At 40.5% G+C, this 19,125-nt stretch overlaps 1 protein-coding gene across 9 annotated transcripts in view; it reads left to right on the top strand.

Moving 5' to 3' along the window:
- Positions 1-19,125, top strand: part of LOC131057390 (uncharacterized) — a 208,873-nt gene that overhangs the window by 68,131 nt on the left and 121,617 nt on the right. The gene's annotated exons all lie outside the window — the stretch shown is intronic.

Here is a 19,125-nt window from a genome sequence, read left to right as displayed (position 1 = left end):
TTTACAAAGGGGCCAACCTAAGGCAAGTGGCCATAGCTTTGTCATGAAGAGTTGCATATAAATGAAGAGGTGGCCTTTAGCAATAATCATGTCTCTTCATGTATTCACCCCCCTTAAAGATGATATAAAAGATGACTTTGTGAGGAGTTGTCAAGGTAAGCAATTATTGAATATCATTCTTATTTTAGAGCAGATCTAGAGCAAATCGTAGAGCAGATCTAAGGTACATTTATGAGCAGACTTTATGGAAATTTATTGCAGATTTATGAGCAGACCTAAAAGTGAATTATTGCAGATTTATGATCAGATCTTAAGGCATATTATTGCAGATCTATGAGTTGAAAGTATTGAAGATTATAAGCAGATTTAAAGAAGCATTTTTAGAGCAGATTTGTGGAGGAGAATTAGAGTTGATCAAAGAAGAAGTTTCATATAATTATCATATTATTTCTTTGGAGGTTGGTGCCTCTTAATTGTGGAGATTGGGAGCTTGGTGCCCCTCATTAAAGGAGATTGGTGTCTCCGGTGGGTGGTGCCTATGAATCATTAAGAGAGGATTGATGTCTTTTATGGGTTGGTGCCTATGACATTTGTAGGAAGATTTTATACAAGCAATATTTTTCTGTGTTTTTTCCCCGTAAGGGTTTCCACGTAAAATGTTGTGTCTCTTATGGGTGTGGATTTTTTTTTGATTGCTTCATTGTGATTATTTGAGTGTAATTAGTTAAAGATTGACTTATATTGATTTACCCCCCCCTCTCAGTATAAGCGTGTGTGTTTCTTCATATTTAGAAAGCCACACCTGTTTGAGAGAGAGTAGACGTTAATCACATTTAGTTTGTTAACAAAAAGGCATGAGAGGAGTTGCGTCCTTTAGAGGAGAAGGGTATAATGAAAGTTTAAGCAAGTAGAATTGTCTAATCATCGAATGCATTTGTATCTATTTATTTAATAGCTTGAAGACGAAATTGCTAAAGGCCGGAAAATTAAAGGATTAAACTGTTGGCATTTTTGATGATGTTGCTGTGATTGTCATTGATGGACACACACTTGCTTTGAGATCACTTTTTGTATGTATGAGTTATGCTCAACTGGTATTTGTTCCAAATCGGTATTATGTATTATAGCCTTTAGGCTATTGGTTTTTGCAGAAAGCGTCTACCGATCCCAACCGGTATGAAGACCTCAAGTGGTTCGAGGATCTCAAGCGGTATGAAGGAATTGAAGCAGCAGTTATCATTTTTCCCAGTCTTCATTTTGGCAAACCGGTAATAGGTAAATGTATGAACCGGTATTACTCTGTGATGAGTTACCAACCGGTATTATTTTTGTGATGAGTTATCATCCACCGACACTTTGGCGGTGATTCTGTGCCGTGTTACCAAATGTGTCCAGATGCACTGAACCTAGGCACTTGCAATGTAATCCAATTGGACCGACATGAAATCAGATTCCTTTATAAGGACATCATGTCTACGGTTTTAGGGGGTGTTAGGGTTTTTGCGTGGTTGATGAAGTTTTTTGCATGTGCGATCACAGAAGAAGATAAGGTCTGTGTGAAGAAACAGAGTGTGAAGATGTAATGTTCCCACTTGGGGATTGGATTATTTGGCGTTCAAGTCCTGCAAACAAACGTTAGTATACAAACAATATGAAAGATAATTAAACATATATATTTATTTGTGCAATTATACAAGAAAGAATGCTATACGTTATTCTACATATTTAACAAATAATGTTAACTGATTTATTGTATCTATAAAAAAAGATACAATACTCAGTTGGACCTTATTTGGATTGACCCAACCCTCTATTGAGAAATATTTCTCAGTTAGGAGCAACCCAGGATGTCGTCCTCTTAAGGTCTCTATTTGGGATCTCTATTAATGAGTGAAATCATTAATGTTCTCAAAGCTTGGCAGAGATCCCACCCCTGCTCAAACTTCTCTATCTCTAACATATGCATATGGTTAACCTCTACAATATAATATATATTGTCTCTAAGAGATTCCCTATGAATCTGTCTATGGATTCCTCTTGGAGTTTTGGCATTCAATTATGCCCTCTGGTCTCTATGGCTCCTTTAAAAGGAGCAATCATCGTAGACATTATCAGGGACTTAAATATAATTCTGCTTTGAAATGCCTCAATGATCCCTAGCTCTGTAAATTGCCTCTGAAGCAATCTCTATTTCCTCTGTTTTAATTCTAAGTGTATCTCTACAATCTTATGGTAATTGTTATTTAACATCACTAATATATCACTATTATATTATAATCTTGAGTGTATCTCTGTCTCTAGAAGTGTCATTACAATTCTAAGTGCATCTCTATTATGCTAATTCTGAATGTATCTCTGCAACATTGATTCTAAATGCATCTCTGATATATTAATTTAGAATGTATCTCTGTTATTTACCGGCTATTCTGCTTTAATTTATCTTGCGGTATGATTCGAATTCCACGACATTATTCATGAAGTATGTCCCACGGTTTAGGGCAAACCACTTATCGTTCACTTATCGCTGGTGTATCCTGGATATGCTGGGTACGCTCTACTCCTTCCATGGTTTTTGCTTCCAATGTGGCTATCCTTGTTAGCACTATCCCCCCTTTTTCTTTATATCTCTCAATGTGAGGGAGAGGTCATACCTCTTCATCCTGTATGCCCTTTGGCAAGGGACACACCCTTTCACCATTAACACCCTTTGAAAGTGTGCAACTCTTCATTATTTCTGCCCTTTGAAAGGGACACAACCTTTCACAATCAGACCTGCACTTCTGATTTCCAAGTTATCCCCCTCCCAAATGAGGTTCTCTTCTCCCTTTTATATCTTATTGTTGAGGGAGTCACAACTTTTCCTTCCATGTCTTTTAACCATTCATTAACTTAATTAAATTTTAATTAATTATATTCTTTATATTATAATTTAATTTTTAATTTTTTAATTTTATTTTTATTATTAAATTATATCATCCACCGACACTTTGGCGGTGATTCTGTGCCGTGTTACCAAATGTGTCCAGATGCACTGAACCTAGGCACTTGCAATGTAATCCTATTGCACCGACATGAAATCAGATTCCTTTATAAGCACATCATGTCTAGGGTTTTAGGGGGTGTTAGGGTTTTTGTGTGGTTGATGAAGTTTTTTGCATGTGCGATCACAGAAGAAGATAAGGTCTGTGTGAAGAAACAAAGTGTGAAGATATTGAAGACTAAAGTAATGCTGAAATGCATTAACAATGAGCTATCAAGGATCTAACCAAGCAGAAGCTGCTAGTATTTAGATCACTCACATGTTGATTACTCACATCTTCGACAAGTCTGTAACCCCTTAACCGGGTAGGCCTGGCAAAGCCTTTGTAAATCCTCTAATAAGGTGGTTCACAACTATGGATCTGAAATCCTCTCACAAGGTAGTCTTTAATCGGACTTATCTCCTAACAGAGATTGAGATTCCTAACAGGATCTGTTCTAGTAAAGAACATTGTATGACCTTAACCGGTCTAGTTACTATTCTGCAGATAGTCACTTGTGAGTTTCATCTCACCGTGGTTTTTCCCATTTGGGTTTCCACATCAAAATCTCGTGTTATGGTGATTTTGCTTCTATGGGTGAATGCCTTATTTGCTGTTTGGTTTGCATTTGTGTTAACCGGTTTGTTAGTAAAACTATTATACCGGTTTACTGCTAAATTGTTTAAGTTCAGTATTTTTTGGTATACTAATTCACCCCCCCCTCTTAGTATCCATCAATTGGTATCAGAGCCAACCTTTCTATAAGTTTAACCACTTGGAAAGAGATATGGGGGAATACACTGTGAGGGAACTTACTCATCGGCTCACTCAGACTGAGAAAGCCTATGATGAACTTAAAGTCAAATATAAGGCCTCTCTGGCAAAAAGAAGAGAGCATGCTGAAAAACTGATAGAACTAATTGAAAACAGTTCCTTTGATGAAGCGGACATGGAAGCCCTAGTTGAAGAAGTTGAAAAACTGAATGAGTCTAATGCCAACCTAAGAAGGGAACTTGAAGGACTGACTATCAGGATGTGTCAAGAGCTTGAGAATCGGAGAAAAGCTGAAAATCTGGTAGAAGACAAAGATCATGAGATCTCCAAGCTGAAGCAAGAAATCAGTGCACTTACCGCTCATCTCCAAGAGAGTAAAGTGGAAAAAGAAGAAATGCAAGGTGAACTAAACTTGGCTATTTCTGAGAATGCAACCTTGAAGGAGTCCAATGCTGCTATTTCCAAAGAACTCACTGAGTCAAAGGAAATACTTGGTTTTTCTGGTTATGAGGAAGGTGAGACCTCTGGAACAAAAGATGTAGCATCAAAGAAGCAACCGACATCAAAGGATAAAGGTAAGAAAAAGTTCAAACCTGTTTGCTTTAATTGTCTCAAAGAAGGACATACTGCTAATGTATGTAGAAATAAGGCTTACAATAACTTTCCTTACTTTCTAAACAATAAGCCTAGATCCAATAGGTTCAATGAAAATTGTTATGCATGCAACAAGTCTGGGCATAGAGCATTTGAATGCAGGTCTGTCATGCACAACACCAGAAGGTATCCTCAAAGGAGTCAAGGAGTTTTTCTTGAACCCTCTGGGAACCGGAATCCAAACTGGTTTAATACCTATAATCATCAGTTAGGTAGCGGTGGCTATCAAGCGGCAACTGGATGGAGAACAACCTGTTTGATCTGTCATGGAAATGGTCACACTGCTGCAACATGCAGAAGGAAGAATGGAAACATGAATAATGGACCTTGGAGATCACCTGGAATGGTTTGCCATCATTGCAACAAACCGGGACACCCTGCTAGAACCTGCAGAATGAGAAAGAGCATATCAGATGATATACCGGTCACTCCGGAAGGAAAGATTGATGTTGAAACTATTAAAATAGATATGAAGACAACATGGAAGAAGAAACTTGAAGAAGTGTTACAAGAAGAACCGGTTTCTGCACCTAGTGTGGAAGTCTGTGATGTCCCCGTCAAATTAAAACTATTTGGTATTATTTATAAATAAAGTAAACTTTCCTTATTTTATATTAGTACTAATACTGACTAATATATCATAATAAGAGTTCTTTGATTTTCTCAATAAAGATTAAAGTTAAATAATAGCTGCCTAAATACTTTGTTTAAACTATTATTTGATTATCCACTCTACGGGAGTTGGTTTCTACGGGAATTTTACCCGTCTCCATTCTTTAAAATGCGGATTGGCACATGAGGAAGGGGGAATTTTTGCAAAGCAACGTTTTTCAAATTAAGGTGGATAATCTGTGAGATTTCCAGTTTATGTATGGTTTCTTTTCGCCAGCCTCACTGGCCTAGTGGAACGAAGAACCCAAGAGTACGATACAGTGAGAAGCGTTGAAATATCATTCAAAATATCAGATTGCAGAAGAGCTTCCCGGAGATTTGGCAAGGAGGCACGTTGAATACTTCCGAGATTATTCCTGGTATGAGAGGGACCCGATATCGGGTAAAGTGGTTAATACATCTCTTGTCCACATTGCGTGAGGAGAAGACCGGACTTCGGGTTTTTCCGTCCTGTCCACGCAGACACCAAGAGACCATTGGAGTCTCAAGTGTAAGAGGTGGAATACGGTGGAGGAACTTCCGTCGTGGTTAATATATAGCGGCGAGTCATCAATCAGCAAACCCGACACTTGTGCTCCCGTGAAACTACAAAATTTCGTATTGTGCAAAGAATACACCACAGAGAGGTGTACTTCAAACGCGTGAAATGATACGAACAAAGAGGAGGTGTGTTCTGGAACACCGCATGATCCATTAATGCTGCAGACGTGGATAGCCGCTGCAAGTTGACAGGTGCCTAGTGAATTGCTTAAGAACTGTTTGAAAATTACCTTGAATATTATAGTGTAGAGATCTGTCAGAAATTGATTGTCTTCACAAACATGAGGTATTATTAGAGTCTATACAGAGTCATACATAGAACCCCCATTGATCAGATGGTTAATTAAAACATTATTCAATCTGGAGATGAATAATTATTTGCTATCATACTTAATCAGACATTTTACAGTATAGATAATTGCATGTTAAACTCAGACAGGGATTTTTGCAGAATATTGTCATTTACAGTCATGCTTAGTCTGGTATTTTACAGTGGTATCCGAGCTTTAAATCCTGCCAGCCTGTAGGGTATTTTTCAGGAAAATTTAATGCACATTTTTAGAAAAAATTTAATGCACAACTGAGTATGCACCAAAGAAATTATAATTTCCGAAGTACTAGGGCCCGTCAAAACAGATTTACAAACTCTCCTTTAGCACAGAATATTTCATCAATCCCATTTGAAATTGAGGATAGCCACATAGAAACAGATGAGGAATTTATTTTTGAAACCAACATGGGAGACCCGGATAACAATAGGGATTTATTGGCTGCATTGATCAGAAGTCAGCAAGACATGCAGGATAATGTTAATAAAATGACCAACTTGATGACCCAGTTTATGACTAATAATATTAATCAACATCAAAATAATGGAAGACAAAATAATCAGCATCAAAACAATGGGGGTAGAGATGAACAGTCAGTTAATAATCAGCCAACGAGATCAGGAACAGCTAGACCATTTATGCCCACATTTACTGCTAGAAACCAGCCACTAGAAAATGAACCAACAATAAGAGAAATACAGGCAGAAATACATCAGGATTGGTTAGATTCCGGTGAAGAATTCCGATCAACAATGACCTTTAGAGAATATTTAGATGTTAGAATGAAACATACGCCACGAGGACAGTGAGGGAATAACAATGAATTGCGAAGGAAAATTGGAAAAATGTCCATTCCTTATTTTGACGGAACAAGTAAAACAACTGCTCGGGCTTGGGTGCAAAAATTAGATACCTACTTCCAATTAAACCCTATGTTGGAAGAGGAGGCAATTAAATATGCTGCATTACACCTTGACGGTATAGCACATGAATGGTGGCATCATGGGCAAATAACTTTGGGCCACAATTTGATAGGCACTTATGTTGAGTTTACTGAGAAACTTATTGATATGTTTGATTCTAAGGATCCTGAACTACACCTTAAGGATTTGACTCAACTTAAGCAAACTGGAACTGTGGAACAATATATCTCTGAATTTGAAAAATTGGCAGTTTTAGTCACTGAAATTTCTGAAAGGCACAAGATTGTGATATTTATAGACGGATTGTTTGATTCCCTCAAAGGGTGGGTTAAATCCTTAAACCCCCTTACTTTACGAACAACTGTCAAAAAGGCAAGAGAATTAGAACCATCTTCAAAAGGAAAATTTTTTAACAAAGGACCACCCCCTAAACTGGAAAAAGACAAACAACCTTGCAACAAAGATGAATTCCCTAGAAACAAGCTAGATAAGGAGGAAAGAGAAGAACTCAGAAGGAAAAAACTCTGTTTCAGTTGTAGAGAAGCATGGCAGCCGGGGCACAGATGTTTAGGGAAGGGGAAAATTCATTATATTGAGGTTATGTCTGATAGTGAGGATGAAGAAAATGTTGATCCTAACATAGATCGAACACATCAGACTACTGAGTTAGAAACAGGTACTAAACAAGGAGGAGTCATAGCATCCATGACAGGAACCCCACATTATAATATTTTCAGGGTTAGAGGAGTTTTGAATGGACAACGGGTAATTGTTATGCTTGATAGCGGTTCTATTCATAATTTTATAGATGCAACACTCGTAGAAAAACGTGGTTTGCAGACAGAAAAACATGAGGGATTTGATGTTAGAGTACCAGGTGGAACTAATTTGTCTAGCACTCATAAAGTTCCTAAACTGAATATTACTCTTGCCAATTACACTGTTACTGATGATTTCTATGTGATTGATCTGGCTGACACTAATGTTATTCTGGGCATACAGTGGATGGAAACATTAGATGAATATACACAGAGCTTTAAAAGAATGGAATTCTCTTTTAAAATTGATGATAAGAAAGTAGTCCTTCGTGGTATGTCTAACAGTGGGCCCAGGATCGTCAGTGTGAAACGAATGGAAGCTATTTTCAGACACGGAGATGTAGCATTGTTAGCACAATGTTTAATCTCCAACAAGGTATCAGGTTTTGAATCTAAATCCTACCAAGCTGATTTGTTAACAGTATTAGATTCACATCATTTGGTTTTTAATGATATTCCTCCAGGAGTTCCACCTGATATAGGTTTCGAACATACTATTGAATTAGAAGTAGGTGCTAAACCAGTGATAACTACTCCTTATAGACATCTTAAAACATTCAAGGTAAAATAGAAAAAGCAATTAAGGAGTTATTGGATATGGGGCACATCAGACCTAGTTCTAGTCCTTTTGCATCTTCTGCAGTGTTGGTTAAAAAGAAGGATGGAACACTTTGAATGTGTATTGATTACAGAGCTCTTAACAAAAAAAAATCAAAAACAGGTGTCCGATTCCTCGAATTGATGAATTGTTAGATGAATTACATGGTGCCATTTATTTTTCTAAAATTGATTTGAGATCAGGGTATCATCAGATTAAGTTAAGAGAACAAGATATTCATAAAACTGCTTTCCCTTGTCATTATGGCCATTATGAATTCTTGGTTATGCCGTTTGGTCTAACAAATGCTCCGGCAACATTTCAGGCCTGTATGAATCATATTTTTAACAAACAATTAAGGAAATTTTTGCTAGTATTCTTTGATGACATATTGATTTATAGAAAAACATGGGATGAGCATTTGAAACATATTGACACAATTCTTGGAATTATGGAATCAAAATCATTGTATGCAAAGGCCTCTAAATGTGAATTTGGAATGACTGAAATTTTGTATTAAAGGCATATGAGCAGTGCAACAGGGGTACAGGTCCATCAAGAGAAGATAAGAGCCATTTTGGAGTGGCCACCACCACGGAACTTTACAGAATTAAGGGGATTCTTTGGTTTATGCAGTTATTACAGGCGGTTTGTCAAAGGTTTTTCACAGCTTGGGGCACCTTTAACAGATCTTACCAAAAAGGGGGCATTCAGATGGACTGAGGAAACTCAACAGGTATTTGAGAAACTTAAAGAGGTGATGAGTTCTTGTCCGGTACTTGCTCTTCCAAATTTTAATCAGCTTTTTGTATTGGAATGTGATGCTTTTGGTGATGGAATAGGGGCACTTTTAATGTAAAACAAATATCCTATAGTTTATTAGAGCAGGAAACTTAATAAACTTGAGAAATTATATTCTATCTATGATAAAGAAATGTTGGCTATCATGCATGCTTTGACAAAATTTCGACAGTATTTGGTTGGTAGTAGATTTGTGGTGAAAACTAACCATAACAGTCTGAGATATTTCTTAGGACAAAAAGATTTAAATGATAGGCAACAAAAGTGGATCAGTAAAATTCAAGCTTATGACTTTGAGATTGAATATGTAAAAGGTAAAAATAATGTTGTTGCTGATGCTTTATCTAGAAGGCATGAAATCAATGCGTTATCTGTCGTAACAGCTGATCGGAAATCTTTATTGCTAGTCAAGTATTCAAAGGATTCTTTTGCATGTGATTTGCTAGAGGGTAATACACAGGATGATAAATATAAAATTGTTAATGATGTTATTTATTACAAGGACATGATTTATTTAACTCCAGGATCGAAGTTAAAAGAAAAAATTCTCCAATCTATGCATGATATTCCTCTAGCAGGGCATCCTGGATACTTCAAAACGTATCGTCAGGTAAGAGAAAGGTTCACTTGGAAAGGCTTAAAAAACGATGTCCTACGCTATGTCAAGGAATGCACCACCTGCCAGCAAAATAAAGCAGAACAAACGTATCCGGTTGGTTTATTACAGCCACTACCTATACCAGCTCAGAAATGGGAAAGTATATCCATGGATTTCATCACAGGTTTACCGAAATCCCAAGGTAAAGATTGTATATTTGTTGTGGTTGATTGATTAACTAAATTTGCACACTTCTTTCCTATCACTATAGAATTTACAGCAGTTCAGATTGCGGAGTTATTCTTCAGAGAGGTTTTCGGATTACATGGCTTACCAAAGACTATAATTAGTGATAGAGATAGCAGATTTTTGAGCATATTTTGGGGGGAGCTTTTCAGATTGACAGGTACAGAGTTGAATCATAGCACCAATTATCATCCGCAAACCGATGGGCAGATGAAAATAGTGAACAAGTGGATTGAAGGTTATCTTCGTAACTATATAGCCGGTCATCAGAAGGCTTGGGTTCGTTGGTTATATTTGGGTGAATATTGTTATAATACTCCCTTTCATATGTCAATTGGAATGTCTCCTTTCAAAGCATTATATGGCTATGATGTACTTTCCTTTCTTGACCTTGCTTTTGAACAAAGCAATGTACCTAGAACTCGTGATTGGCTTCAAGAAAGTCAAGACATTTTGTCAGCCCTTAAGGAGAATTTGCAATGTGCTCAGAATCAACAAAAAATCTATGCAGATAAAAAGCGAGTTGAATGCCATTTTGAAGTGGGAGATTTGGTATTTCTCAGGTTGCAACGTTATCAGCAATCTTCTGTCAAACGTAGTGGATCTGAAAAATTAAAACCTCGGTTTTATGGTCCATATCAGGTATTCTGGAAGGTTGGTGCAGTAGCCTATGAACTTGAACTACCAGTGGATAGCAAGATACACAATGTATTTCATGTATCTTGTCTCAAGAAGGCTTTGGGGCAGCAGGTGTCATTTTCCGAAGAATTACCTCCTTTGAATGATGAAGAGAAGCTTGAGATGATTCCAAAAGTAATTTTGGATACACGGGACAGGCAACTGCGGAACAAAACTATCAGGGAATACCTCATCAAATGGAAAAATCTATCTCAGGATGATGCCACCTGGGAAAATGAACGAGTTTTGGAGTTGCTCGAGGGCAAGCAACACGAGGCATGGGAGACTGTGATGTCCCCGTCAAATTAAAACTATTTGGTATTATTTATAAATAAAGTAAACTTTCCTTATTTTATATTAGTACTAATACTGACTAATATATCATAATAAGAGTTCTTTGATTTTCTCAATAAAGATTAAAGTTAAATAATAGTTGCCTAAATACTTTGTTTAAACTATTATTTGATTATCCACTCTATGGGAGTTGGTTTCTACGGTTATTTTACCCGTCTCCATTCCTTAAAATGCGGATTGGCACATGAGGAAGGGGGAATTTTTGCAAAGCAATGTTTTTCAAATTAACGTGGATAATCTGTGAGATTTCCAGTTTATGTATGGTTTCTTTTCGCCAGCCTCACTGGCCTTGTGGAATGAAGAACCCAGGAGTAGGATACAGCCAGAAGCGTTGAAATATCATTCAAAATATCAGATTGCAGAAGAGCTTCCCGAAGATTTGGCAAGGAGGCACGTTGAATACTTCTGAGATTATTCCTGGTATGAGAGGGACCCGATATCAGGTAAAGTGGTTAATACATCTCTTGTCCACATTGCGTGAGGAGAAGACAGGACTTCGGGTTTTTCCGTCCTATCCACGCAGACACCAAGAGACCATTGGAGTCTCAAGTGTAAGAGGTGGAATACGATGGAGGAACTTCCGTCGTGGCTAATATATAGCGGCGAGTCATCAATCAACAAACTCGACACCTGTGCTCCCGTGAAACTACAGAACTTCGTACTGTGCAAAGAATACGCCACAGAGAGGTGTACTTCAAACGTGTGAAATGATACGAACAAAGAGGAGGTGTGTTCTGGAACACCGCGTGATCCATTAATGCTGCAGATGTGGATAGCCTCTGCAAGTTGACAGGTGCCCAGTGAATTGCTTAAGAACTGTTTGAAAATTACCTTGAATATTATAGTGTAGAGATCTGTCAGAAATTGATTGTCTTCACAAACATGAGGTATTATTAGAGTCTGTACAGAGTCATACATAGAACCCCCATTGATCAGATGGTTAATTAAAACATTATTCAATCTGGAGATGAATAATTATTTGCTATCATACTTAATCATACATTTTACAGTATAGATAATTGCATGTTAAACTCAAACAGGGATTTTTACAGAATATTGTCATTTACAGTTATGCTTAGTCTGGTATTTTACAAAGTCGCTGAACCGGCAAACTAAGCTACAAAAAAGTTTCGGGGGAAACAAATCGGTGAAATGTTTTGAAACTTTGGTTTACACCGATAAAAGACCTTAACCGGTATGTGATACCTGTCAATTGGCAGAAGACCAGAAACGGTAGAAGGCAAATTAGGGTTTACGCCCTAATGGTGGAACATTTATTAATGTAGGTGAAGAATTCGTTTAAAAGGGATTTTCAAGTCATTTTCACTTATCAATTTGCGAGCAAAGAAGTTTTCAAGTGCAGAGCGACAAAAGATGATTTGTCTTGCGATTCAGAGAGATTTCAAAACTTTAAGGAAGAATCAAAAGATAATATCAATAGGTCATGTGTAGAACTCAAAGCGGTAATCCAGCAACCGAAGTAGTGTGTGGCGAAGCCATAACATATATGCATATAGATACTCAGTATAGATACTCAAGCCATAACATATACTGCCTACCACAGATTATCATATACTTTCGTCACCCGAGCCATAACATATACTTTCGTCACCCAAGCCATAACATATATGCGTATAGATACTCAGTATATACTGCCTACCAGGGATTATCATAATCCCTGCATTAGGCTAAGGGAATTTCCTCCCAATAGCCTCCATCATATAGCCACATTATTCATATTACATTCTACAATTCATTATCATTTTTCATTCCATAATTTACGTCTAAATTTACATATTCCTTAATTCACTTTGTTGATCCTAGATGTACATAAATATTCTGCATGACATACCTATATTCATTGCTACATACACATAAGATAATATCTAGTAATATAGGTTCAGAAATATTCAATAATATGTATTAAAAAATTTTCAATAATATGTATTAAAAAATATTCATTAATATGTATTCAGAAATATTCATTTAATATTTAACATGTATTCAAAAATATTCATTTAATATATATGTGTGTGTGTGGCACACACGTCCACACACACATATATCATGTGACCATTAAACGCCTCTTACCTGTTTGTGATCTGCAGCTTGTAGTTGCAGTTCGTAATCGGCGGGGGCTGTCTGTAGTCCTCCCGTCTCCCTCCCTTCCATGCTTCCTTAATGCTGTGGAGGGCTTCCTTTGTACCCCGTGTAGGGTAAGGGTCGCATCCCACCACGGGGTCCCTTCCGCAGGAAGGGGTGTGACGGTGGTCGCAGCCCAGTCTGTGACCTCCGTCCCACCACTTCCCGCGGGGGGGGCCACTGTGGTGTTAGCTTTCCAGGAGGGCTATACCTTTTAATATATTTAATATAATAATTTCACTTTATGCAATTCTCTCTCCCATTTAATATTTAACATCCTTGAATATTAAATGAACATTAATATTATTTGATCATTCATTTATTTAATTGCTTAACATTAATTAATAATTCATTTCCTCTTTTAATACATTACTTTATTAATTGATTTCTTTTATATATATTTCTTTTATAATTAACCTCTTCATTTTATATGTGCTATTATCCTTATTGGGATATTTATAGATTTACATCAGGTGATACGGTAGGGGGTTATTGTTGGCGGCAATATTGTACACGAATAAAACTAGTTAATTAAGTTGTAATTGTCTTTGTTAGTCGGTAACCGAGGGATGGTAGTTACGGTGCGACGGTTGGCACTCGCACCCCCTCGGTACCTTTATATACTTCCGAATGTAACTTGTGAGACATGATTATGAATGGAATGACATCTCTTATATTTCATCTGATGTCTATGGCATTATTATTCTGCATTACGTGTTTTATCTGTATTCTTTAAGCTATTTACCGGAGAGGGTAAACATTTGGCGCCGTTGCCTAGACATACTCGGGAACGGAGGGAGCGGATGGCGCACGGACATGATGGGCCTACTCGTTGGTGAGATAAACCTAGAGGCCGACGACGCGCAAACAGAGCTCTACAACGGGGAAGACACTGCGACGAGGGAATTTTCAATCCTGCTCCAGGTAGCCATCGAGACCTATGTCTGAAGTGAAGCCACAGAGGCTGAAATCCCAACAAGTGCTGTGTGGACAGCACTGGAAGTTAGCTCAACAGTAAATTGGTTGATGAACCACCTCCCCTGGTTGCTTGCACAGGCATATCTGGCACAACGAACTCGCCTGGAGGAGATTGCCCGGGAAGAGCAACGCCAACAAATCCTCCAACAGTACGAAAAAAGCAGCCGTCGGGAAGCGGAACGTGATGGCACGAGGCCAAGAGGAAATTGAATCCTGAATCCCAGAGGGATAAAAGAACATTCTATATTGGAATAAAGGTGTTAGAATATTGAGACAAGTTGTATCTGATAAGATGAATTAATAAAGGAGTGTTCTTTGTTTTATGTGTTGTTATTCATGGAAATGTACGGGAATTAATGCCCAACCTATTAAATAAAGATAGAAATAAGAAAGCACAAACGGAGGAGTGGGAGGCCGCATAGAGGGCCTTTATTTTGGAGCAAGAAGTAGAACATAGACGGAGGCTGAGGCAACTTGCCGAAGGATGACCTGCCGAAGGGTTGCTCGAAGGGAACCAAGGAGGTGTCACGGAGGGTGCAGAAGCCGAGAGAAATTTCTACGCGTCTCCAAAACACCGTAGGGAGAAGCCATGAAGAGTTTCTAGAGGAAACAAGGTTACAGAGGAATCTAGTCAAAGAAACCCGGGATCAGTTCAGAAACTTATCCCTTACGCTACGAAGTGAGGATCACCAAAGGGAGCCAGTAGTGGGCGTGGGTGAGAACGAAGGGGAGGACAATCGTATGGTTGTAGGTGCGACACACGGCAGGCAAAACATCGTACCCCCATTCACCCACGCAGGACAAGACACACCGGCGCTAGAGGGAGCGGCGTAGGGGCACAAACACCGCCAAAGCCACCTCCGGGGAGACGACCCTCGTCGATGGCGAGTAAACAGAAACTGCTGAAGTTCAACGGCGACATGAAGCAAGATCCCGTCCACCATTGCCGCACTTGCGAAACCATATGGTCAGCGAACGGTGTTACCGACCAAGACGAATGGGTAACACAATTTCCAGCAACCTTAAGGGGAGTGGCCATAGACTGGTACTCAGATATGGATAAGGCCAAAGTCGGCACATGGCCTGACTTGAAGAAGGAGTTCGGGATAGAGTTTCACCTCCTTAGAGACGACAACGAAATAGACGCTGAAATCTATGGCACAAAGCAGAACAAGAACGAGACTGTCTGAGCCTATAGTCGGCAGTTCAAGGAACTATTGGGGAAAATGGAGAGTCAACCAGCGGATGGGTTGAAAAAGAGATGGTTCGTGGAGGGAATGAAACACTCCCTCCGTAAGAAGATGAAAATTGTTCCACCAACCTCGTACGAAGACACATATAATAGAGCGATGGATCTCGAGAGCGAGACCAAGACATCCAAGAAAAAAAAGGAGGATAGCTCATCTGAGGGAAGCAACAGCGATGGCGAGGTGGGCAAAAAGGTGCAAGCGCTCTAGAAAGACATGGAGCAAATGAGGAAAGAATTTAAAACAATGAGAAGCACGGGTCGGAGAAAAGGCGACGTATGGTGCACAGAGTGCAAAGAGGAAGGACATACGAAGGGTACTTGCCCGAAGAAGGCCTTTTGTGAGATTTGCCAAGTGATGGGACACTCCATTAAGAGTGCCCATATAACATGAAGACCCGAAGTACACAAATGAACCAAGTGTTGTTCACTGAGCAGGCCACAACATCTGCGCCAACGGGTACGGCCCAACAAACCACGGCATCATCTGGAGGTTACCAGGACAACAGACGCGATGGCGGAAGGAACAATAACAATAACAATAACAGAAGCCGTATCCAGTATGATGCCAAGGGCCGGCCAATGATCTAGTGTAGGGCCTGCAATCGGTAGGGGCACTTCGCCCGTGATTGCACGAAGGAAGCCACCCCTCAGCACCTCTGCCGATGCTATGGGCCAGGCGACCATGAGGACACAAATTGCCCTAAGCCAGGGGTTAACCTCCTCAACATTGAGAAGACTGGTGAGAAGGAAGTACTAGCGATCACCCGCGCTCAGACGAAAAAGGCCACGTATCCTGACCCCTGTACGGAGAACGAGAGATTACGGGAGGCAAAACCGAATATTGAACGTGAGATGACGGCCGAAAGACGAAACAACGAGGGGGTGAGTACATCATCTCGTACGGAAGCTGAAAATAACATCATTGGGCAAGTACTGCAGATGGAAGTACATATAAGGGTAAAGTACCTTTTGGAAAAGTTGAGAACCGCCATTTTTAGTTCCATACAAACCACTGTGCAGGCACCTTTGCGTGCCATACGGGCGGAAGCTCCGGTCAGCCCCTTGGCTGACCCAATGTTGTTGGCCTTAAATAGTGGTCGGCATCCTGCTATAGTAGAGATGGGAATTCTCGGGGCTATCCTCAAAGACACCATCGTGGACGGAGGTTCAGGGGTCAATTTATTGCTAGAGGATATGTGGAAGAAGCTTGGGAAGCCAACACTATGGCCACCCACGTTCAACTTGGTAGGTGCAGACCAACATGACATCAAGCCACTTGGCACCTTGATGGCCCAACCGGTCACCATCGACACGAAACCCTTTATACTAGATTTTGTGGTAATCCCACTCAAGAAAAAGGGGTACGATGACATCTTGGGCAGAGGGTGGCTGGTTACAGCAAAGGTGAACCACGACTGGAAAAAGAACACCCTTTCTATGGAGAAAGGGGGACGGAAGTATACCATTGATCTGAGGACCCAGGTTGTCGGCGAGGAACTAGCGTCATCTAACTCGGATTCGGAGGATTCAAACAGATGGGAGTGGGACTCCTATGAAGGTAAAGACGACAGGGAACCAAACGAGGAAGGAGTGCTGGAACTTGGCGGATGTTCAGAAGATGACACTTCCTCCTTGAATGGACTCTTCCATTGGCAAATGGAAGACTATGAAGTGTTTCATTCGGCTTGTCACATGCTACAGATTGAGGACGAGCCAGGCGAGAAGGAGGAGTTCCCGCCAGAATACACGAAGTACAAGGAGGGAGACGCCAAAATAAATTATGTCTCGGCATACGAATTTTCTAAAGATAGGCCAATGCGGTAAGAAGACCCCACTGTGAAGGAAACAAACCTGGGAGACACTGCCAATCCCCAAAATATCTGGGTAGGCGACGATTGGAGCCCAGTGCTGAAGGCGGCAGCATTCAAAATCTTCCTGGAATACAAGGACATATTCGCGTGGTCCTACAAGGATCTGAAGGGGGTTCCGCCAGAAATGTGTGTCCACCGGATACCATTGGTCCCAGGAGATCAACCGGTACGGAAGAGGCTGTACCGAATGAACAAAAACTATGTTGCCAAGGTGAACGAGGAGATCGAACAGATGCTGGAGGCCGACATCATATTTTGAGTGGAGACAAGTGAGTGGGTCTCGCCGATTGTGATTTCATTAAAGGAGGCCAACGAGATTTGCATCTGCGTGGATTTTCGGTGCCTCAACGCTATCACCATCAAGGACCCGTTTCCCATACACTTCATAGATAGTATCCTGGAGGAGGTGGCTGGCCATGAAATGTACTCATTCGTCAACGGCTTCTCAGGGTACAACCAGATTTCGATAGCTGAGGAGGACAAGCTGAAGACCACCTTTGTGGTGGAAGATGGAGTCTATGTGTACAACCGGATGCCTTTCGGGTTGTGCAACGCTCCTACAACGTTCTAGCGGATAGTTCTTCACATCTTTGATAAGATGTCGGTGGGAAATTTTAAAGCCTTTTTGGATGACTGGTCGATTTTTAGCAGCGAAGACACCCACTTGGTGGCGCTAAGAGAGTGCATGGAGCGGTGCCAAAGGGCCAGGCTCGCCTTGAATATACGGAAATGCCAGTTTATGGTACCACAGGGCAAGTTGTTGGGCCATATCGTTTGCAAAGATGGACTAAAAACTAACCCAGATAAGGTACGAGTAATTGTGGAAATGGAGGTGCCCATTGATGTGACAGGAGTCAAGTCCTTCTTGGGACACATTGGATACTATCGGAATTTCATCAAGAACTTTGCCCAACTTTCATTTCCACTCGACAAACTAACTCGAAAGGGCGAACCATACATATGGGAATTGGCACAAAGGGAAGCATTCCAGGAACTTAAGACGAGACTGGTGGCGGCACCCATTCTGACCTATCCAAACTGGGACCGAGAATTCCACATACACGTGGATGCCTTGAACTATGCCATTGGTGCTACGCTAGCACAGGAAGGGGCACACGGGTTGGATCACCCCATCTATTTTGCAAGTAGGTTGATGTCGAAAGCCGAGAGGAACTACAGTACCACTGAGAGGGAGGCCCTCGGGATGGTCTATGCCGTACAAAAATTACGACACTACTTGCTAGCGACACCCTTCACCTTCTATGTGGACCATCAGGTCTTGATGTACTTGGTAAACAAACCCATCATCCAAGGCAGGATAAGCAGATGGCTACTGCTACTTCAGGAGTTTACGTTCACAATAATTGTACGGCCAAGCAAAAGCCATGTCATTGCTGAGCAATTGTCCCGGATCCGGTCTGGAGAGCCGCTAGAAGGGGTAAATGACGACTTTCCAGATGCCCACCTATTCAAGATCGTAGTACTACCACCATGGTATACTGCCATCGGGGAATATCTCTCCACCTCTATATTCCCCCAAGGCATGTCGCCGGGAGAGCGAAGAAAGCTCGTTTTGAGAAGCCGCACATTCCAGCTGATTAATGGTTTATTGTATAAAATGGGGCCCGACGAGGTGTTATGTCGGTGTGTGATGGAGGAAGAGGTGCCAAGCGTCTTGAGGGAAGCACATGAGGGGCCCGCAGGAGGCCATATGGGACCGGACACGACGGCAAGGAAGGTGTTGCTAGCAGGACTCTGGTGGCCTACATTGTATAATGATGCGAGGGAATGGGTAGTAGGTTGTGATACTTGCCAGAGAGTGGGGAGGCCGCTGAAAAGGGATTTCATGCTCCTCAACCCTTCGCATGCTCAAGAATTAT

This window comes from Cryptomeria japonica, chromosome 5 (genome assembly GCF_030272615.1).
Source record: "Cryptomeria japonica chromosome 5, Sugi_1.0, whole genome shotgun sequence".
In the NCBI taxonomy this organism is placed as follows: Eukaryota; Viridiplantae; Streptophyta; class Pinopsida; order Cupressales; family Cupressaceae; genus Cryptomeria; species Cryptomeria japonica.
The sequence above is the reverse complement of the archived record's forward strand: the minus strand, read 5'-3'. Positions and strand labels throughout refer to the sequence as shown.